Source organism: Panthera pardus, unplaced genomic scaffold (genome assembly GCF_024362965.1).
Source record: "Panthera pardus isolate Hobbes unplaced genomic scaffold, ASM2436296v1 HiC_scaffold_2, whole genome shotgun sequence".
NCBI classification, from domain to species: Eukaryota; Metazoa; Chordata; class Mammalia; order Carnivora; family Felidae; genus Panthera; species Panthera pardus.
The window spans coordinates 102,365,195-102,388,777 of NW_026526765.1; the positions used below are offsets into that span (position 1 = coordinate 102,365,195).

The 23,583-nt window shown below is 42.1% G+C and overlaps 1 pseudogene; it reads left to right on the forward strand.

The window, feature by feature from the left end:
* The first annotated feature begins 13,455 nt into the window (after window positions 1-13,455).
* Window positions 13,456-13,925, forward strand: LOC109275031 (RNA-binding protein 3-like; annotated as a pseudogene).
* The last annotated feature ends 9,658 nt before the right edge of the window (window positions 13,926-23,583 follow it).

The following is a 23,583-nucleotide window of genomic DNA, read 5'->3' on the forward strand; positions in this document are numbered from 1 at the left end:
GTCCTTTGAACTGGTGGGTGCCAGGTCCTTCCATTCCCTCTTCAGCCATGTACACTATTATACTCATTTATCAGTTGCAGCCACTACCAAGACTGAAGAAGGTGGGACGACTGGGTGGCTCAGTTGATTGAGGGTCCAACTCTTGATTTCGGCTCAGGTCATGATCTCATGGTTCATGATATCAAGCCCCACCTCGGGCTCCATGCTGACAGTGTGGAACCTGCTTGGGATTCTCTCCCTCTCTCTCTGTGCCTCCCCAACTCATGCTCTCTCTCTTTGTCTCTCAAAATAAATAAATAAACTAAAAAAAAAAAGTTTAAGGAAGGTAACACTTCTGCCTATGCTAAGCCAAGCCAGGTGATCAGCATCACCAAAACACATCCTACAACCCACATGCACTTGGATGGTCCCGAAACAACATCCCAAGTACACAGTCAGGGATGAAGCAGATGCGAGAGAGAGAGAGGGAGAGAAAGAGAGAGAGAGAGAGAGAGATTGATTCAGGTGTCATGGGCATGATACTTATTCAAGAGTCCTTAATGAAGTGACCGTTTTAGTCAGTTCAGTCTGGTCCAACAAACTACCACAGACTGGGTGGCTTACGCCCAACAGAAATTCAGGGTTCTCCCAGTTTCGGAAGCAAGTCTGAGATCAGGGTGCCAGCCTTCTTCCAGGTTGCAGGCTGATGCCTTCTAGTTACATCCTCACGAGGCAGAAGGGGCAAGAGAGCTCCTGCGACCTCCTTTCTAAGGGCCCTGTTCCTGTTCATAGGGGCTCTACCCTCACACCCTACTTACCTCCCAGAGGCCCCACTTCCTAATACCATCACATGGCATTATGATTTCAACATATGAATTTTGAGGGGACGCATTCAGTCTACTGCAGTAATCAGGCATTACATACAAAAGAGTTAGCATACCAGAACTAGAAAAGCAAAGAAGTTTCTTTTTTTTTTTTTTCATTTTTTCTAGTTTTATTTTATTTTATTAAATATAATTTATTGTTGGTTTTCATACAACACCCAGTGCTTATCCCAACAGGTGCCCCCCTGAATCACCCACTTTCCCTTCTCCCCCACCCCCATTAACCCTCAGTTTGTTCTCAGTATTTAAGAGTCTTTACGGTTTGCCTCCCTCGCTCTCTGTAACTTTTTCCCCCCTTTCCCTCCCCCATGGTCTTCTGTTACATTTCTCAGTATCCACATATGAGTGAAAACATATGGTATCTGTCTTTCTCTGCCTGACTTATGTCATTTAGCATAATACCCTCCAGTTCCATTCATGTTACTACAAATGGCCAGATTTCATTCTTTCTCATTGCCAAGTAGTATTCCATCGTATATATAAACCACATCTTCTTTTTTTTTTTTTATTTATTTTTTTTTTTTAATATATGAAATTTACTGTCAAATTGGTTTCCATACAACACCCAGTGCTCATCCCAAAAGGTGCCCTCCTCAATACCCATCACCCACCCTGCCCTCCCTCCCACCCCCCATCAACCCTCAGTTTGTTCTCAGTTTTTAACAGTCTCTTATGCTTTGGCTCTCTCCCACTCTAACCTCTTTTTTTTTTTTTTCCCTTCCCCTCCCCCATGGGTTTCTGTTATGTTTCTCAGGATCCACATAAGAGTGAAACCATATGGTATCTGTCTTTCTCTGTATGGCTTATTTCACTTAGCATCACACTCTCCAGTTCCATCCATGTTGCTACAAAAGGCCACATTTCATTTTTTCTCATTGCCACGTAGTATTCCATTGTGTATATAAACCACAATTTCTTTATCCATTCATCAGTTGATGGACATTTAGGCTCTTTCCATAATTTGGCTATTGTTGAGAGTGCCGCTATAAACATTGGGGTACAGGTGCCCCTATGCATCAGTACTCCTGTATCCCTTGGATAAATTCCTAGCAGTGCTATTGCTGGGTCATAGGGTAGGTCTATTTTTAATTTTCTGAGGAACCTCCACACTGCTTTCCAGAGCGGCTGCACCAATTTGCATTCCCACCAACAGTGCAAGAGGGTTCCTGTTTCTCCACATCCTCTCCAGCATCTATAGTCTCCTGATTTCTTCATTTTGGCCACTCTGACTGGCGTGAGGTGGTATCTGAGTGTGGTTTTGATTTGTATTTCCCTGATAAGGAGCGACGTTGAACATCTTTTCATGTGCCTGTTGGCCATCCGGATGTCTTCTTTAGAGAAGTGTCTATTCATGTTTTCTGCCCATTTCTTCACTGGGTTATTTGTTTTTCGGGTGTGGAGTTTGATGAGCTCTTTATAGATTTTGGATACTAGCCCTTTGTCCGATGTGTCATTTGCAAATATCTTTTCCCATTCCGTTGGTTGCCTTTTAGTTTTGTTGGTTGTTTCCTTTGCTGTGCAGAAGCTTTTTATCTTCATAAGGTCCCAGTAATTCACTTTTGCTTTTAATTCCCTTGCCTTTGGGGATGTGCCGAGTAAGAGATTGCTACGGCTGAGGTCAGAGAGGTCTTTTCCTGCTTTCTCCTCTAAGGTTTTGATGGTTTCCTGTCTCACATTCAGGTCCTTTATCCATTTTGAGTTTATTTTTGTGAATGGTGTGAGAAAGTGGTCTAGTTTCAACCTTCTGCATGTTGCTGTCCAGTTCTCCCAGCACCATTTGTTAAAGAGACTGTCTTTTTTCCATTGGATGTTCTTTCCTGCTTTGTCAAAGATGAGTTGGCCATACGTTTGTGGGTCTAGTTCTGGGGTTTCTATTCTATTCCATTGGTCTATGTGTCTGTTTTTATGCCAATACCATGCTGTCTTGATGATGACAGCTTTGTAGTAGAGGCTAAAGTCTGGGATTGTGATGCCTCCTGCTTTGGTCTTCTTCTTCAAAATTACTTTGGCTATTCGGGGCCTTTTGTGGTTCCATATGAATTTTAGGATTGCTTGTTCTAGTTTCGAGAAGAATGCTGGTGCAATTTTGATTGGGATTGCATTGAATGTGTAGATAGCTTTGGGTAGTATTGACATTTTGACAATATTTATTCTTCCAATCCATGAGCAGGGAATGTCTTTCCATTTCTTTATATCTTCTTCAATTACCTGCATAAGCTTTCTATAGTTTTCAGCATACAGATCTTTTACATCTTTGGTTAGATTTATTCCTAGGTATTTTATGCTTCTTGATGCAATTGTGAATGGGATCAGTTTCTTCATTTGTCTTTCTGTTGCTTCATTGTTAGTGTATAAGAATGCAACTGATTTCTGCACATTGATTTTGTATCCTGCAACTTTGCTGAATTCATGTATCAGTTCTAGCAGACTTTTGGTGGAGTCTATCGGATTTTCCATGTATAATATCATGTCATCTGCAAAAAGTGAAAGCTTGACTTCATCTTTGCCAATTTTGATGCCTTTGATTTCCTTTTGTCTGATTGCTGATGCTAGAACTTCCAGCACTATATTAAACAACAGCGGTGACAGTGGGCATCCCTGTCGTGTTCCTGATCTCAGGGAAAAAGCTCTCAGTTTTTCCCCGTTGAGGATGATGTTAGCTGTGGGCTTTTCATAAATGGCCTTTATGATCTTTAAGTATGTTCCTTCTATCCCGACTTTCTCAAGGGTTTTTATTAAGAAAGGGTGCTGGATTTTGTCAAAGGCCTTTTCTGCATCGATTGACAGGATCATATGGTTCTTCTCTTTTTTTTTGTTAATGTGATGTATCACGTTGATCGATTTGCGAATGTTGAACCAGCCCTGCATCCCAGGAATGAATCCCACTTGATCATGGTGAATAATTCTTTTTATATGCTGTTGAATTCGATTTGCTAGTATCTTATTAAGAATTTTTGCATCCATATTCATCAGGGATATTGGCCTGTAGTTCTCTTTTTTTACTGGGTCTCTGTCTGGTTTAGGAATCAAAGTAATACTGGCTTCATAGAATGAGTCTGGAAGTTTTCCTTCCCTTTCTATTTCTTGGAATAGCTTGAGAAGGATAGGTATTATCTCTGCTTTAAATGTCTGGTAGAACTCCCCTGGGAAGCCATCTGGTCCTGGACTCTTATTTGTTGGGAGATTTTTGATAACCGATTCAATTTCTTCGCTGGTTATGGGTCTGTTCAAGCTTTCTATTTCCTCCTGATTGAGTTTTGGAAGAGTGTGGGTGTTTAGAAATTTGTCCATTTCTTCCAGGTTGTCCAATTTGCTGGCATATAATTTTTCATAGTATTCCCTGATAATTGTTTGTATCTCTGAGGGATTGGTTGTAATCATTCCATTTTCATTCATGATTTTATCTATTTGGGTCATCTCCCTTTTCTTTTTGAGAAGCCTGGCTAGAGGTTTGTCAATTTTGTTTATTTTTTCAAAAAACCAACTCTTGGTTTCGTTGATCTGCTCTACAGTTTTTTTAGATTCTATATTGTTTATTTCTGCTCTGATCTTTATTATTTCTCTTCTTCTGCTGGGTTTAGGCTGCCTTTGCTGTTCTGCTTCTATTTCCTTTAGGTGTGCTGTTAGATTTTGTATTTGGGATTTTTCTTGTTTCTTGAGATAGGCCTGGATTGCAATGTATTTTCCTCTCAGGACTGCCTTCGCTGCATCCCAAAGCGTTTGGATTGTTGTATTTTCATTTTCGTTTGTTTCCATATATATTTTAATTTCTTCTCTAATTGCCTGGTTGACCCACTCATTCGTTAGTAGGGTGTTCTTTAACCTCCATGCTTTTGGAGGTTTTCCAGACTTTTTCCTGTGGTTGATTTCAAGCTTCACAGCATTGTGGTCTGAAAGTATGCATGGTATAATTTCAATTCTTGTAAACTTATGAAGGGCTGTTTTGTGACCCAGTATATGATCTATCTTGGAGAATGTTCCATGTGCACTCGAGAAGAAAGTATATTCTGTTGCTTTGGGATGCAGAGTTCTAAATATATCTGTCAAGTCCATCTGATCCAATGTATCATTCAGGGCCCTTGTTTCTTTATTGACTGTGTGTCTAGATGATCTATCCATTTCTGTAAGTGGGGTGTTAAAGTCCCCTGCAATGACCACATTCTTATCAATAAGGTTGCTTATGTTTATGAGTAATTGTTTTATATATCTGGGGGCTCGGGTATTTGGTGCATAGACATTTATAATAGTTAGCTCTTCCTGGTGGATAGACCCTGTGATTATTATATAATGCCCTTCTTCATCTCTTGTTACAGCCTTTAATTTAAAGTCTAGTTTGTCTGATATAAGTATGGCTACTCCAGCTTTCTTTTGGCTTCCAGGAGCATGATAGATAGTTCTCCATCCCCTCACTCTCAATCTAAAGGTGTCCTCAGATCTAAAATGAGTCTCTTGTAGACAGCAAATAGATGGGTCTTGTTTTTTTATCCATTCTGATACCCTATGTCTTTTAGTTGGCGCATTTAATCCATTTACATTCAGTGTTATTATAGAAAGATATGGGTTTAGAGTCATTGTGATGTCTGTATGTTTTATGCTTGTAGTGATGTCTCTGGTACTTTGTCTCACAGGATCCCCCTTAGGATCTCTTGTAGGGCTGGTTTCGTGGTGACAAATTCCTTCAGTTTTTGTTTGTTTGGGAAGACCTTTATCTCTCCTTCTATTCTAAATGACAGACTTGCTGGATAAAGGATTCTCGGCTGCATATTTTTTCTGTTTAGCACACTGTAGATATCGTGCCAAGCCTTTCTGGCCTGCCAAGTTTCAAAGGAGAGATCAGTCACGAGTCTTATAGGTCTCCCTTTATATGTGAGGGCACGTTTATCCCTTGCTGCTTTCAGAATTTTCTCTTTATCCTTGTATTTTGCCAGTTTCACTATGATATGTCGTGCAGAAGATCGATTCAAGTTACGTCTGAAGGGAGTTCTCTGTGCCTCTTGGATTTCAATGCCTTTTTCCTTCCCCAGTTCAGGGAAGTTCTCAGCTATAATTTGTTCAAGTACCCCTTCAGCACCTTTCCCTCTCTCTTCCTCCTCTGGGATACCAATTATGCGTATATTATTTTTTTTTAGTGTATCACTTAGTTCTCTAATTTTCCCCTCATACTCCTGGATTTTTTTATCTCTCTTTCTTTCAGCTTCCTCTTTCTCCATAACTTTATCTTCTAGTTCACCTATTCTCTCCTCTGCCTCTTCAAGCCGAGCTATCGCGGTTTCCATTTTATTTTGCATTTCGTTTAAAGCGTTTTTCAGCTCCTCGTGACTGGTCCTTAGTCCCTCGATCTTTGTGGCAAGAGATTCTCTGCTGTCCTGTATACTGTTTTCAAGCCCAGCGATTAATTTTATGACTATTATTCTAAATTCACTTTCTGTTATATTATTTAAATCCTTTTTGATCAGTTCATTAGCTGTTGTTATTTCCTGGAGATTCTTCTGAGGGGAATTCTTCCGTTTGGTCATTTTGGAGAGTCCCTGGCGTGGTGAGGACCTGCAGGGCACTTCCCCTGTGCTGTGGTGTATAACTGGAGTTAGTGGGCGGGGCCGCAGTCCGACCCGATGTCTGCCCCCAGCCCACTGCTGGGGCCACAGTCAGACTGGTGTGTGCCTTCTCTTCCCCTCCCCTAGGCGCGGGATTCACTGTGGGGTGGCGTGTCCCGTCTGGGCTACTTGCACACTGCCAGGCTTGTGTTGCTGGGGATCTGGCGTATTAGCTGGGGTGGGTAGGCAAGGTGCACGGGGGCTGGAGGGGCAGGCTTAGCTCGCTTCTCCTTAGGTGATCCACTTCAGGAGGAGCCCTGTGGCAGCGGGAGGGAGTCAGATCCACTGCCGGAGGTTTGGCTCCGCAGAAGCACAGAGTTGGGTGTTTGCGCGGAGCGAGCAAGTTCCCTGGCAGGAACTGGTTCCCTTTGGGATTTTGGCTGGGGGATGGGCGGGGGAGATGACGCTGGCGCCTTTGTTCCCCGCCAAGCTGAGCTCTGCCGTCCGGGGGCTCAGCAGCTCTCCCTCCCTTTGTCCTCCAGCCTTCCCGCTTTCCGAGCAGAGCTGTTAACTTCTGACCTCCCAGACGCTAAGTCGCGCTTGCTGTCGGAACACAGTCCGTCCGGCCCCTCCGCTTTTGCCAGCCAGACTCGGGGCTCTGCTTGGCCGGCGAGCCGCCCCTCCGCCCCGGCTCCCTCCTGCCAGTCCGTGGAGCGCGCACCGCCTCGCCGCCCTTCCTACCCTCTTCTGTGGGCCTCTAGTCTGCGCTTGACTCCGGAGACTCCCTTCTGCTAATCCTCTGGCGGTTTTCTGGGTTCTTTAGGCAGGTGTAGGTGGAATCTAAGTGATCGGCAGGACGCGCTGTGAGCCCCGCGTCCTCCTACGCCGCCATCTTCCGGAATCCCCCCGCAAAGAAGTTTCAAATAACAAAAATCACCAGCTGAAACATCTATAGGAGATGTTAAAACCCACCAAAGCCCCTTGGCTTCAGTAGATCTCTCCTCGGAACAGTTGTTGCCTAGAAAAGATAAGCAAGCCCCCAGACAACATGCAGTGTCCTCTTTCTGTTGCAAGAGGGCAGAGAAGGACCAGTCTCTTCAGTGCCAGCTACAGGACTTTAAGAGAATAAGACGACTCAAACCACACCAGTGTTTCAAGACCACTGTTCAAAGTGATGACTCTCTTCACAGCAGATTTACGGTGAGGTTAAAAACTTCTATGAACCCAAAGACTGGGCCTGTTTTCCTGCTCTCCCTATGTGAGTCAGACTTTAATGAGCAAGAATTGGTGAAATAAACATAATCAAGGCCTGCCAAGATCTGTAATTCTGGAAGTGGTGAATCTTAAGGCTCTTGGGCTTGGGGTGGGAGGGACTTGTTGGAAAAGATATGAGGGGAAGATTTCCTGCTTCCTGGCTGTGGTACAATCTTCACATCTGAGTGTGATAACTTTACTCCCTTCTTACACACATAAGATTTTAGCTATAGTCCCTTTCCTTAGAATATCTCTGAAGGGGTTCAGAGAATGCCAGTCCAAAATATGCCACTCTGGTATAAGGATTATTTTGAGCTTGAAGGCAGTGGAGAAGAAACAAACACAATAACAACTCTCTGCACACCCCATATCTACCAGGAAGGGCAGGACGATACTTACTCACCAGAGACAACTCTAGACTCATCAATCCAGAGATGGCATCAAAGGGATCTACATAATAAACCTTGCTAAAAACAACCTTATCTTCCATTATTTTCCCCTATATATTTACCTTCCCACAATTTGCCTTCTCTAGAAGCTCAAAGTCCTTTTGAGCTTGTCACTTCTCTACAAATTCATCGCTCTTTTGCTAAGAAGCCGTATTAGCCCAAGTTCTTACCATCCTTTTGAGGTATTCATCATGGAGTCCTCCCATGTGTAGGCTCAGATGGACGCATTAATAAACTTCTGACTATTTTTCTCCTTTAATCTCTCTTTTGTTGGTCTCAGTTGCAGAACCCCAGTCAATGAACCTAGGATGGGTAGAGAAAATTTTTTCCTTCCCTACATCTCCCTCCCAACTATCATATCCCTCATGCTAAACAGAGTTGATCATTATCATTTCCTCACTAAATCTCCAGCCCAGAACTTGCAGCCCTGTGCCCACGGCAAGAACATGGCTTCTGAACAGCCCTACATAGTGTCAGTGGCAGGGTTCTTGGGCACCCAGGTCATCTACATGAAGCTATCTGCACGTGCAGAATCCAGAGTACAGACCACAGTACTGCTAATTTCTTAATGTTGAATTTTTAAAATCCATCTCTTTAATTTTATTTCTTTTTCTTTGAAAAATTATTATTTACTTTTAATTACACAAGTGAGCACAAATACATGCCCACAGTAAATATATTAAATGTTACATGTAGTCGCCTCTTTCCCAGAACCCCCAATCCCAGTCTCTCTGCAGAGGAAACCACCATTACCAGTTAGGCCTGAATCCTTCTAGCCATGTTTGCATGCACAGATACTCATAGTCATACTTATGAAAATACATAGGTTCCTTTTTGTTGTCGTTAATTATTACCCTATAGAAATGACATCAACCGATCTGTGACTTTCCTTTTGTTCACTCAACGGTAGGTTTCAGATACTGTTCATGCAACTTTATAGACCTGTAGACCTACCTCATACTCTGCACCTGTTGTATAACAGCACTGTATGTTCACATTGTTTATCACAAGCATTCCCCTACTGAAGGCTATTTAGGTTATTTCTAATTTTTTTATTATTATAAACAATGGAATAGAATATATATGTATTGATGAGTATTTTGCTACAATAAATTCTAAAAAGTAATATTTCTGGGCAAAAGATATACACATTCAAAAGTTTTTTATGGTTTTAATATGGTTTTAAACCTCTCTCAGACTGGCTTTGGGAATGATGAGGAAGGGGCAGTTGACATGGAGAAAGGTCTAAGAAGCCCAGCTACAACAGGTGAAAGACAACTCAGACTCCCATGATAGGCAGAGCCTGCCCCCTTGAGCATAATTGAGAGGGGCTACACCACGGATTTTTTTAAAACGCTCCGTGGACAAAGGCTACTCAAAGCTGATTTGATTGAGTTGGGCACGGCCATGGAGGTCATCAGGAATGATGCTGCTGGCAGCAACAAACTTACCTCCGCTCTGGGATCCATTCCAGCCTGCAACCGCAGCTCCTTCTCTGAGTGATAAAGGTAATCCTGGGGGAATAGATGTGGACACCACCTGAGTCCTGAAGAAGAGGAAACAAGGGTTTTCTCTGTGTTTCACTCAAGAAGTAGCTGAGTCATGGACAACATGCAATGATCCAAGTGAAGTGAATACAGCAGCTAACCTCCTAGAGACACTAGATGAGAGTATACAGACCTCATGCACACAGCCTGATGCAGCTCATCTAATCAATGTCCAGTGCTTGACTGCACTCTTATGGGTAATGAAACATGCCATTGTAACACTAATTAAACTATCAAAATACTAAGTAAATACTAGTCAAAATACTAATTAACACCAATTAAAGTGTCAAAAGGATGCATAAGCAATCAGCTGCACACTCAATGGGATGGTATTTCGTCTCACATTATGACTCAAAAGTGGACATTTGTAGCCAGGATGGGAAGGGCTCCTTACCTGTAACTATTTTTTCCAAATGCATGCCCTCCACAGCTCTTGCTGTGTTCCAATCATGGAAGTATAACAAGCACAAACCAGTAAGGGAACAAATTGTGGACTGGTATCCTACCCACATAAAGGCTCATGATTTGGACAAAAGGCAAGTTTTCATACAAGCTCAACAGTAGCTTTTATCCAAGATCAATGAGATGATAGATGTGGAAGTTTAAGCATAACTGAAAGTCCACCATTAACATAAAGAACATTCTGGGCCATCTCTGCCTCTTGATGTTAGCTGGTCATACGATAAAGCTTACAGATTGGACTCAAGGATGTCCTCCCACTCACCAGCATGAAGAGAAGAATACACAAAAGCTTCTTGGCTCATCTACATCTACTTGGCATACAATCATATTGTTTTTGAATTCTTGCAAGTGAAACTAGAAAGGATTCCAGCTGCACAGATTGAACACGTACAAACCCAGAAAGTTAACACTCATCCCATGAAGATATTCCATTCCTTCCTGTTTAGTTGCGCCATCTGAAAGGTGGCTCAAAGTTCAGAGAGTTCTTTTTTTGTTTTGTTTCAGTTCAGATACTTCTGAAGAAGACTGTGGCTTGGAATTCCTCAGGTAGAATCCTACAGCTTAATTCCACCTGTCTTCATACTAGCTTATTAATAAAAGAGAGATAGCTTCTTTGGTATCCTGTCTGTGGTTTGCAGAGTTCCTTGGAAATGTAGATCCTTGGCATATGCATTAGAGCCTGGGGTCCACAATAACCAGAATCATCTGCTTGCATTGTTGGTTGCCATACGAAAAAAAATCTAGAAGTCTCTTCCAACTGTGTCTGGTATTTTCACCATTACCATCCATAACCATAACTACTATCTTTGCTGTAAGCATTTTTGCCACAAACATTTTCACTGCAAAACTAATTGGCCATAAGGTAATTTTTCCATAAAAGATAAGTGGTTCACAGTTTGGTTTCATTTCCCCATTGACAGAGTTCCAATTTTTATATTATATAAACCGTAGCCAGCCTTCATAATTGTCTATACCATGACAAGTGATGTGATAGTCTTAAAATAGTGATAACAACTACATATATATGGACTTGGTAGAAAACATGATGATAAGACACACTGGAAGTGTGGAATAAGAGAGTACAAACCAGATCACATACTATCTAGAAAGTAACCTACCAGCTGCAGTGGTAACAAGTTCAGTTACAAATGAATTACAACATTTAACACTTTCCCATAGAACTTTGGAATGTCTAACAACAGACAAGTAACAATAAACCAAAACGGAACAAGTATGGAAGGCTTTGACACACAATACAGAGCTCAGTTACAAATGTGCGTGCCAGTGTTTGAAAAATTGATACCTCTCTTAACGAAAGAAGTTAATAATTAAGATTTTTAACTTTTTTCATGTTTCATTGTGTCCTCTTTAACGTGCCTCTCTTATTTTTCATTCTTATATCTTCTACGGGAAAACTGCCTTATAGCCAATTAGTTACCGCAAAGAAGCCTGTGGCTAAGATTTTTACAGCAAAACTAACCTGGAACCTATCATAACAACCAAAAACGTAACATTAATTTGGTTGGGCAAGGCAAACTCTGCACTTGGTCAGGACAAGGAAGCTGCATAAACTATTGAAATAAAGGGAACTCTCACTCTTTTCACTCTTCCTTCACTCTAACATACGAATGTAGTGGCAAGAAGCTAGTTTTTTTCCCAATGGGTAAGGATACACCACCTTTCAGTTCAACTGACTAGCTCTCTCTCTCTTCAGAACTTAGCCAGTGGCTTTAAATGAGGCTACTGGTGCTGGACATAACTGGCTACTTTCAGGACGATTCTGACTATGGATACCTTGGGGTATCCATATTATATAATATATCCATATTATGTTCTAATGTTGGAATATTAGATCATAACTACTATCCTGATGCTAACAAGCCAGCTATTTGGCTGCCAGATCCAGGACATGCATCAGACCATATGGATGGGCTACCCCAGGTGACCACCATCGGCTGTCTTGGTCTGATGCTGACCTCTGAAGTATCCATAGGAGTGACAATACAAAAGATTTGGGGCCTAACCGCAGGGGGGAAAAATGCACAAGAATGGATCATAGGAAGGATTATTAAAACCCTAGCCTTTAACAAAATAATAATTTTTAAATATTGACAATGGACCTGACTTTGCTTGCATTGAAGTGGTTTTTAATTTTTGTTTGGAAAACAATGGTTAGTTTTTAAGATATAGTTACTTAATATAGTTACGGCATGTTAGATAACATAAAATAGTGCTGCAGCAATTTCTAATTTCTAAGAAACAAGTGATAACGTAACACAGAGTTTGGCAAACTAAGGCCTGCAGGCCAAATCCAGCCCGTTGCCTGTTTTGTACAGTCCTTGAACAAAGAATGGCTTTTATATATTTTTTAAATTTTTTTAACGTTTATTTATTTTTGACAGAGAGAGACAGAGCACAAGCGGGGGAGGCAGAGAGAGAGGGAGACACAGAATCCGAAGCAGGCTCCAGGCTCTGTGCTGTCAGCACAGAGCCCGACGTGGGACTTGAACTCACAGACCGAGAGATCCTGACCTGAGCCGAAGTCAGACGCTCAACCTACTGAGCCACCCAGGTGCCCCGGCTTTTATATTTTTTAATGCTTGGGAGGAACAATCAAAAGAAGAATGATAATATTATGACCGTGAAGTTTTTATGAAATTCAATTTTTAGTGTCCATAAATAAGGTTCTACCAGAGCACCACCTCACTCATTAGCTGATATATTACCTATGGCTGCTTTCTTGCTACCACTGCAAAGTTTAGTGACAAGAACTCCGTGTTCCACAAAGCCTAAAATGTTTACTGTCTGGCCTTTTACAGGAAAAGTTTGTTCATCCCTATTGTAGAACATCAATGTAGAACATTGTATAGGCCCTTTATATAAAACAGACAAGCCAAAATGTGCCAATTGGTTGCCTTTTTTAATAAGCTTAAAATAAGCAAGAGGCTCTATTTCATGGTTTTGGCCAACAATTGTCTAGAATATGTCCAAGTAAGGGTTAATAAGAGATGTTACTTAGAATCCTGCACTGGACCACTTAACAGTTGCCTGCAGTCTCAAAGTTGCTCTAGTCTGCTCTGACAAGATGTTTCAGGACAAAATGAAGTTATAAAAATAGTTCTGAATCAAAGTAAACTTTTAAATTGACAAAATTTTAACATACACTGACCAAATTTTTAGTATAAGTTGATAAAGTCGCCCTCCAGAATATAATACAATTTATAACCCCATGTGTGACATATGATAGCTGTCTCTGTATATATCCATTTCCCCACACCTTGCAGCATAGCAATGTTTACTAATATGATTGGTGAAAAACAGTATCTTTAAATCTGTAGTTCCCCCAGTCTCTCTTCTCCACGGCGGTAGCTCTTCTTCTAGTCCTTTTGCTTAACTTGCAGTACCCGAATTGACTGCCATGTCTTCTGAAGAAGGGAAGCTTTTCATGGGAGGGCTCAATTTCAACACCGATGAGCAGGCTCTGGAAGACCACTTCAGCAGCTTCGGTCCTATTTCTGAAGTGGTCGTTGTCAAAGACGGGGAGACGCAGGGATCCTGGGGTTTTGGTTTCATCACCTTCACCAACCCAGAGCATGCCTCAGATGCCATGAGAGCAATGAATGGAGAGGTGGTGGGGACCAGGGCTATGGGAGTGGTAGATACGACAGTCGTCCTGGAGGATATGGGTATGGATATGGATATGGATATGGAAGGTCCAGAGACTATGGTGGCAGCCAGGGCGGTTATGACCGCTACTCAGGAGGAAATTACAGAGATAATTATGACAACTGAGATGAAGCTTGTGCACCTAATGTAAATACACAAGGAATAAAACTTCTGATCCAGGATCATCCTTCCAAATGGCTGTATTTATAAAGATTTTTGGAGCTGCACTGAAAAATCTGTTTAGTACATCAACTTCTATTTTTGAATTGAGCTCCCAAGGTAGCTTGTTACAAAGACCTTGTAGAAAGTTCCATATGTCTTTTAAAGTTTTTTCTCCCATTTAAAGACAAGTCCTGGGACATTTGTAGAGTCTGGGTATTTTTCTTTTTACCAGTTTTTTAGTTTGGGCTCTCAGGATTACGGGCTATGGCAAAAAATGTTTGGTCACTTTTTTTTTCAAATGATGTGCATTTAGGGACATTTTAAAAACCTGTATACAATGTTTATCATGATTAGAAAGCAATTTCTAAATGCAGCTGCAAGAACATGATTAGAGGTGGTTTGGGTTTTGTTTTGTTTTGTTTTTTATTCAAGGTCACCACCCTGATACACAGAAGTTTCTTAGAACTTGCAAATGTCTTTTCTTTAATAAGGGAAGAAAAAATATTCTGTTGTGTTTCACTTAGCATTTAGGATGTCTTTCATGGAGCTGATTAAAAAGTTGAAATGTGAAAACAAAAATCAATCAATCAATCAATCAATCAATAAATAAATCTGTAGTTCCCTTGAGGGTTGCTGAAGGGAAGGTGGATGGGGGATGGGATTGATGGCTGATGGGCACCAAGGAGGTCACTTGGGATGAGCACTGGGTGTTAGACATAAGTGATGAATCCCTGGGTTCTACTCCTGAAACCAATACTACACTGCATGTTAACTAACTTGAATTTAAATAAATAAATTTTTAAAAATACACACATAGGGGCACCTCGGGTAGGTCAGTCGGTTAAGCTGCCCACTTCAGCTCAGGTCATGATCTCACAGTTCGTGGCTTCAAGCCCCATGTCGGGCTCTGTGCTGACAGCTCAGAGACTGGAGCCTGCTTCGGATTCAGTCTCCCTCACTCTCTGCCCCTCCCCCACTTATGCTGTGTCTCTCTCTCTATCTCTCAAAAATAAACAAACGTTAAAAAAACTACACATGTAAAAAAATGCAGTTTCCTGGGTACTGTGACAAGGAGCATCTTCTCACATTTACTGGTCATGTTTATTTCTTCTTCTGTTAATTGTCCATTGATATCTCTGGCTTACTGAAAAATGGATATTATCTTTTAATTCGTATTGCCCTAATTAATAGAGGAGTTCAGCATTCTTTAATGCTTATTAGTCAGTTTTTATCTCAGTATTTCATACTGCCTGTTATATCTTTTGCCAGTTTTTCTAACGTGTTGGGTATCTTGTTCTTATTAATATTGAATTCTTAAGATTTACTATTGTTTAGGGGTCTCAAAGTGCAGTCAGTTTTCAGAGAGCAAACACAATCTGATGCAAAAATCTAAATTAAAGTCGTGTCCAGGCCAGTCCTGGGGTTAGCACATTGCCCCTTGTCTGTGTTGTATACCCACAATAAAGCACAGAAAACTGCCAGATGATAAATTAGGTATCTCCTCCAGCAAATGCCACATGCCTCTTCTTTCCTCTTCTAAATAAGCTGTTCAAAGAAAGAAGGAAATTGATCATTAAAAACAGCTGCTGGTTTTATCAGCAGCACTCAGTAATAGCCAAAATCAGTTTGGGGCTCAGACAGCAACAGCATGTATTAAACATCCTCTGTGTGTGCAGTAATGCTGGTGTTTCCTTAAGAATATAGCAAAGAACTTTCTAGACCCTCCTAAGGGTGGGTTGGAGGGGGTTACTGATGCTAAGCAAGACCAGATCCTAGAAGGGGTCCAAGTTGAAGCTTTTAGAGACTTTCACGGTCAATCCAGGAAATAGGATACAGGTGATGAGCCCAAAAGGCAGGAACAGGGTCAGAGGTAGGAGCTAGGCTAAGGTTTAGGACATGGATGGACCTGGAAAGAAAGGAGAAGCAAGATAAGCTCCAGAAGCTTCCTGTTCCAGAGAAGAAGGTCCCCAACCAACTGTAAGAGCCACGAGACACCTGCCACGAGTCCTCAGATGGAGTGGCTTATAGCCGTTAAGCTTTAACTCTCCCTATGCAACCCAGGGAAGCCTGGGCCCCTTGCCTGGAGACAGATTCATTGGCCCAGGGTGGAGGCCAGGCACCAGTATCTCTTAAAACCTCTCATATTAACCTAGAGCCAGGTTTGAGAATCATAGGCTTAAAGAGTTAAACCACTGGAGTCAAAGGAAGAGAAGTGGCCCCAATCTTGTATACGTTATTAACTCCTGTGCTCAGAAGCCCAGCCTGGATGGAGAGTGGTTCTGGGCCACCCATGAACAGGCCTGAGAGGGATATCAAACTCAAACACCAGGAGAGAAGAGTCTTTCACCTAGAATGATGGTACCATTAATTAATCTATGAAGTACAACACAAGTGACTGGTTTGAGCAGAAGATAATGTGTTCTGTGTGAGACCCCCATGAGTATGTAGGCTAATTACATGTCAGCTTACTTCAGTTAGAAATAGAGACGAATTGCTCAGGAGAAAACTCTGGGCTAGGAATGTGCATTAGGAAATGACCAAGAGCTGCTGTGAACTGAATTGCGTCCCCCCAGAATTCATATTTTGAAACCCACAATGTGATTGTATTTGGAGATGGGGACTTGGGAGATCATCAGGTTGAGATGGAGTAACAAGGTGAAGCACTCATGAGGGTATCATGTTCCTAGAAGGAGAGACACCAGTCAGCATGCTCTCCCACCCCTATGTGAGGACACTGTAAGAAAGCAGCTGTCGATAAGCCAGGAAGAAAGTTCTCAACAGAAACCAAGCATGCTGGCACCTCAATCCTGGACTTCTAGCCTCCAGAAGTATGAGAATATACATTTCTACCGCTTAAACCAATGTTTTGTTATAGTGTTTGTCACAGCAGCCCAAAGTGATTATCACAAGAGCCAAGGGAATGGAACCAGATTACACAGAAGGAGGTCAGAGAGTGAGAGAGAAATGCTTCTACAGTAGAACCTCAGGGAATCCTACATGTAAGAGATCCAGAGAAAGTACAAACAAGTCACCAGAGAGACAGAAAGAAAACTAGAGATGTGCCAAGAGAGAAGAGATTTGAAGAAGACAGGATGCCATGTAGAATAACTGGAGGGAAGCCCTTCCAATCTGCAGTGAAGTCACTGGTAACCTCAGAGAGACAATTTCAGGCCAGGGAGAGAAGCATACAAAAGATTTCAGAAGAAGCTTTCTTTTTTCTTCTTATAGGGCTCCCTGCCTGGACTTGATCAGCCGAGCTATGGCGCTAAGCCTTTTGGACTGGAATGTACATTAGAAGCTCCATCTGCACAAGCTGGTCTATCATAATAGAATGGTCTGATGCTTGTGTTTGGAGTCCACAGAAGAAGCAAACAGTACTTACCTCATTCCCAAAACTACATGGGGATGGCCTTTTGCTCATGTCCTATGTTATGAGATGTTACCCCCATTGAGGCTGGAGGCCACCTTCCTACTCCATCCTAACGAAATGGGAGCCTGGACTCCTTTGACTCTCTCCTGCTCCCTTTCTTGGGACTAGTTCTTCCTCCCTATACTAGCTTAGGTAAACCTCTGGTTTATACCTTGGACATTCCGACGCAACCAAGAGTGATAGCTATCTCTTGGAAGCCCTGATTTCATGCTATCTTAGGCTGGCAGCAAGATCAGAAATATCAATATGCCCCCTTGCACTGAGGATTTGGGGCCACCATCCCATTGGTCCTCATTGGTCCCCTTCCCTATCCCACTGTCCCAGGCCAGTTTACTCTTTCCCTGTCCTGCTTTTCTTCTACTGTGGCAGCCCCAAACATACCAGGGAGTTGAGGTCATGGCACTGTTAACACACGCACTCACACTTTGCTCCAAGGTGCTGTCCTAACTGGCCTTTCTGGGTGCTTGATGCCTATGCCAATATAAGAACACTTTCATCACTTTCTTTTTTAATAATGTGAACAGACATATCAACCCATTTTTCTCAATAACAAGTCAACAGAAAATATTCAAACACTTAACAGAGTCAATATGAGAGCTGTCTCCCGGCAGCAATAATCTTGCTGGAACAGAGACATAACAAACCTATCATCTCCCTCCCACCACATCCTCCCACAGAGCCAATCGCCTGTCACTCCTGGACCTCAATGATCCCACCAATGAATAAACAATTAGACTTGAAGTAAGTTTCCGGACCAAGCTGAGCCCACGCTGCCTGTGGCCTGATCTGTGATGAATGATCAGGGAGCTTAGCAAATGCTGTGCGTCATATATCAGGGAACAATTTGTTGGTGTCAATTTTTTTTAAAGTGATTTGCAAGAGGGCTTGAAAAAAAAAAGCCCACAAGGAGACATCACCACACTCCTTCAGTTTTATAGAATCCTTTGATATGCTCAGATGAAAGAAACAGAGCTATGTAATTAAGCCTGTGGACAATCCCCTGAGGTCAGATGGGTATTGAACCTTCCTTAGTGGATGCAGGGGAGGAGTTTATGGTATCTCAGCCCTGTTTGCAGCCAACTCCAAGGATAGTTAGATGAGCCCTGTGTCTCTTGCCACCTGTCCCCCACAAATAGGGCAGAAATGAAATCCAAACCAGGGCCTTGCTGATAACCTGAACACCAAGAAAGGATATGATCATCTCTGGCTCTGGCAAAACTATTAACCTGCCTCAGTTTCTCCACTGGGATTAAGAATGAATGCAGCTTGGAGTAGAGGCAACATATTTCTGTACTGATGCCATTCTATGCAGATGTGCACCTGTTCCTAACACTCCATTCCAAGAGAATAGCCACGAATGGTTAACCCATTGATCGAAATGTAAGTATCTTCAAGAAATGACAATGGGCCTCCTTTCTCAAAATCTGGATGCTTCTAACTACCTCCATTAGTCAGATTATACTTTTTTCTTCAGGTCCTGGGTATTGATCTTTTATTGTCACATCTATTTTTCTTGACCTATTCCATAATCCTTAGGTAGGTAAAAGATACAATAGTATACACAGATATAGATAACATGGCCCAGGTAGTCTGCCTTACTAAACCATACTAAACTATACGCACAAACCATCTATTCTTACCATCTCAGGAAGTTCAGCATGGGGACCAAAGACTTGCCAATTACTTTTTGAGTTGCCTGAGCCAGAGCCTCATTAGTGGAAAAAGTGATTTGAGTGATGGCAGAGAACATGCCGCTCACTGCCCACAGGTAACTGCTTCCAAGAGTCAGAAAGAGCCAGTAAAAGACAGTGAGAACACGGAGTCCCAATCCTGATTTTGTCCCAGGTTCACTCTGACACTTTGTTCTCTCTCTACCTCATCTTCCTCCTCTGTGGAATGAGAACACTGGCTGCCTCCCAGGGAGGGACAGGTTCTGGAGACCCTAATGAGGGATTTGGTAGCAGTTGGCAGCTGCCCTGTGTGGAATATATATGTTTGTTAGCCCACATCATCCGCCTCCCCCCTGGAGACATCACTGGGCAGCTCCAAGGATAGAGACACCTACAGACCCTCCAGTTCTGTAAGAACCCCTGCATGATCTGGGGGCCACTCATTGTATTATCACTGTTCAAAACAAATAATGTGTGTGCTTCTATTTCCTTTAATGGTAATTGACTTACTTAGGATATTTAATAAAATCCAGACATCATTGCCTCATTACTGGCTCACCAAACACAGTGAAATTCATTCTATTAATACTGCTAAGGTTTTGTGTGGAGTTATATTTTGATTCAGGGTGGGGTAAAGACAGGCATAAGGCCAGTGGAAGTAAGTGGGGGTGATCGGTAGTGGGAAATGTTCAGCTCTTAGGCCAGTCTTTTAACTTGGTTGTCTACACTAGTCATATTGCTTTAGTCACTTAAAAGAAATTGTCTCACTTGGGTGAAATTCCACCTACCTTGGTTCACAAAACAATGTTCTTGGAATCACCTATGGAACCTGCATCAAGTATCCAGTAATGGATTGCATCCTGATTATAAGAACCTCACCTCTGATAGCTCACCATGTCTCTCCTCTTTTCCTTCCCTATTCCTTCTTCAGAAGCAGCAGCAGAAGATAGTCAGTGCTGGGAATTATAACTGCATGATGAGTTCTTACTTCATAGTGATTACTAGGAGGAAGGGTGAGGTTGTTTTCACTATATTCATGGTCATGATCAGAAACCCAGGAATGACAATCCTGCCCTGCAATCACATCTTCTCTCTAACAGCAAGATTTTAAGAAGGTAAACACAACACGCAGTAGCAGAATGAAAATAAAAAACCAATTAATTAATAGTGTTCAAATGCCTGACATTCTGAAAAGAGGTCTGTTAAAAATATTGAGTTAGATGGGGCGCCTGGGTGGCTCAGTCGGTTAAGCATCTGACTTCAACTCAGGTCATGATCTCTCAGCTCATGAGTTAAAGCCTCGTGTTGGGTGCTGTGCTGACAGCTCGGAGCCTGGAGCCTGCTTCAATTCTGTGTCTCCCTCTCTCTCTGCCCCTACCCTGCTCGTGCTCTCTGTCTCTCATAAATGAATAAATGTTTAAAAAATTTTAATAAAAAAGATACATTGAGTTAGAACAGGTAGATTCTGGAGGCACCTGAGTGGCTCAGTTGGTTAAGCATCCGACTCCTGATCTCGGCTCATGTCATGATCTCACAGTTAGTGAGATCAAGACCCACATTGGGCTCTGCACTGACAGCACGGTGCCTGCTTGGGATTCTCTCTCTTCCTCCTCTCTGCCCCTCCCCCACTCACACTCTCTCTCTCAAAATTAATAAATAAACTTTCTAAAAAAAGAAAGAACAGATAGATTCTGCTTGAGACCTTAACAGGACTTAATACCCCCTCTCTAAATTTGAATTTAGGGAGTAACAACCTCAGATGTGCTTACTGAGAGGGATAAAGAGATGAATAACATTCAGGACCCCCAGGGTTCAACTATCCAACTTCTTAGTTGAAAGAGAAAGAAGTGACAGTTTACCAATCTACAAATTAAGGTGAATGGCAAAGAACAAGAGAGAGGTGAGGGACCCAAAGATGGCACCTTTCAAGGCACATTGCCCCACCCACCAGTATTTGGGACTCTGTTCCATCATCAGATCAGCAAGCCTTCAGCCCTCGAGGAGGTAGACAGAGGCCAGTGCTCTTGAGTGGGGTAAAGAGGGAGCAGTGTCCCTTCCCCTTCAACTAACATCATTACTGTTGTTTTCATCAAGCCTAGACAAACATTCCCACATCTATGCAGCCATTCCAGGAAACTAGTGCTTATTTACTGGGCTTCTCCTATGTTCTAGGCATAATGCAACACCCTCTACAACCCAAATAGAGCTCTCTTCAGTGGCTATAGCTTAAGACAAGCTATTAACTTAGACAATACGTTCAGGATGGAAGTGGGATTGGAAGGGTTCACTGAAACTGGTTGGAGAAGTCCCAAAAGCCTTGGGAATAGAGCTTCATACACTGTAGAACAGACACTCAGCTTCAGGTTATGGGAGAAACTCTAGCTAAGAAACTTATTCTGGTACTTAAAGGGTGAGTAGCCTAATGTTCCAAGACAGCTGCTTGACCTCTTGCCTTGGCATCTGCATTAAGGAGAGTTACGTGATCAGATTTGCCATGTTTGACAATTGCTATACCTGCAATATGAAGAGGGATTTGGAGGAGATTATGACTGTGCCTTTCAGTCAGCCATTGAAATAAGTCAGACAAAAGATAATTGTGATCTGAGCTATGTCAAGCTGCGACCAGCATAGCTCAGGTTGTAAGTTGCTTTTGCCAGAATTACTTCAACAGAGGAAAATACCAATGACATATTAAGTGACAACATGGAATATAAAACTAAATATAGAATTAAGCTGCTACATTCACCTACTTGGTAGATTAACATTCTAAGAACATTCCAATTGAAGAACAACTAGATCCCAGATTGAATGACATTCTTATGTTGTTATGAAAAGAAATACATAAGGTCTCCAAGGATCCATACATGCACACAAAAACAAACATAAATATGAGATCTGTGTGCAAATGGTTAGCAGTGGCTACCCAGGAAGAGAAGGGTATTGCCTATAGCAGGTGGCCACAAAGATACAGAGGCTTGGGCTAAGATTAAGGTGGGGAAATGGAGCCTCAGACTCCCTTCTATTGAGCCCAGACACCTGACGAAGTGAAAAGTTATGCCAACTGTGATATTAAGCCAACTGTGAGGTCAGAGGACACACAGTGTGCACACAAGACTGCCCTCATTTCTGATACCAGTGGTAAATACTCAGGGTTTCCCAAAACACTCTCAATTTCAATAATTCTCCAGAAGGACTCACAGAGTTTACTGAAAACTGTTATATTCACAGTTATGTTTTATTACAGGAAGAGGATACCAATTAAAATAAACCAAGGGAAGAAGCACATACAGGAAAAGTACCAAAGGAGGAGCTTCCATGATCCTCTCCCCATTGGAGTCATGGATGCATTACTTTCCTGGCATCAGCGTGTAACAATGCCTATGGAGTACTGCTGTCCAGGAAAGTCCACAGAAGCTTTTCATATCTAGAGCTTTTATTTAGGCTCAATCACATAGCCCATGTGGCTACCTTTAGTCTCAATTGCCTCTCTGAGGTTTACTCTCTAATCCCTTCAAGAGGCAAAACTGATACCACATGGCCCAAAGCTTCCATTATAAATCACATTGTTAGACTATCTGCTAGCCAAGGCCCCTAGACAAATAAACACACTCCTATCAAGCAGGACATTACAAAGCTCTAGAGATCACCCTCAAGTAGCTGAAAGAAAAGGCCAGATGTCTCTTTAGGTTAATTCTTCACTACACAGGAAGGTTAAAGCAGCCCCATGTCACTGGTACCCCTTAGCCCCCAGCATCTTCAATTTAGGCCAGCAGAATTAAGGTCAAGCAATAAGCTCACAAAGTAAACCAAGCACTTGAGAAATTAAGCCACCATGCATGAGAGCCAATAGAAACAAATAATAGCTTTAGGTCAGTAAAGCCTGCAGATATTCAAACTGTCAGAATAAGAATAGATACATAGAAAATATTTAAATTAGAAAAACAAATGAATAAATCCAAAATATAAATAAGAAATGAGATACTAAATGAGCATATAAAAATATGAATGACAAGAAAAGAGCTATGCAGGATACACCAAGAAGATCTAAGTGTTCTAAAATAGGCCTGGGATTTGTTTGAATCAAGTAGGGTAAGCAATGCAGGCACAGAAATGACTGTCATGAAGGAAAAAGTTGTTATTCTCACAGATCCCTAGAAACAGGAGGCACAGCACACCGTTCAGTGCCCAGGGTTGGTCAGGAAGTAGGGGGAGCAAGGGGAAAACATGGGCAAGAGTGTTTATTGTAGTTACCATGGAAATGAATGGGCAAGGCAGGGTAGGCAGGCTTAGGACTGGCCATTTTGAATAATAGCATTGGGTTCTAGAGTGTAGGGGCTGACTCTAGTTGTCTGGTACCTGACACTGGCATGATTAGGGCAGGGGGATATTGGCCCTGAGTATGAGGTGGTAAAGGGTGTGGGCTCTGGATTGGTTAGTTTGCTCACGAAATGACTCCAAGAGAGAGTCATTTACTATCTCTAAGATTTGGCTGAGCCCTCTCTAAGTTCAGTATCAGCAAGGCGCCAAGATGTCGAAGTATCAGCAA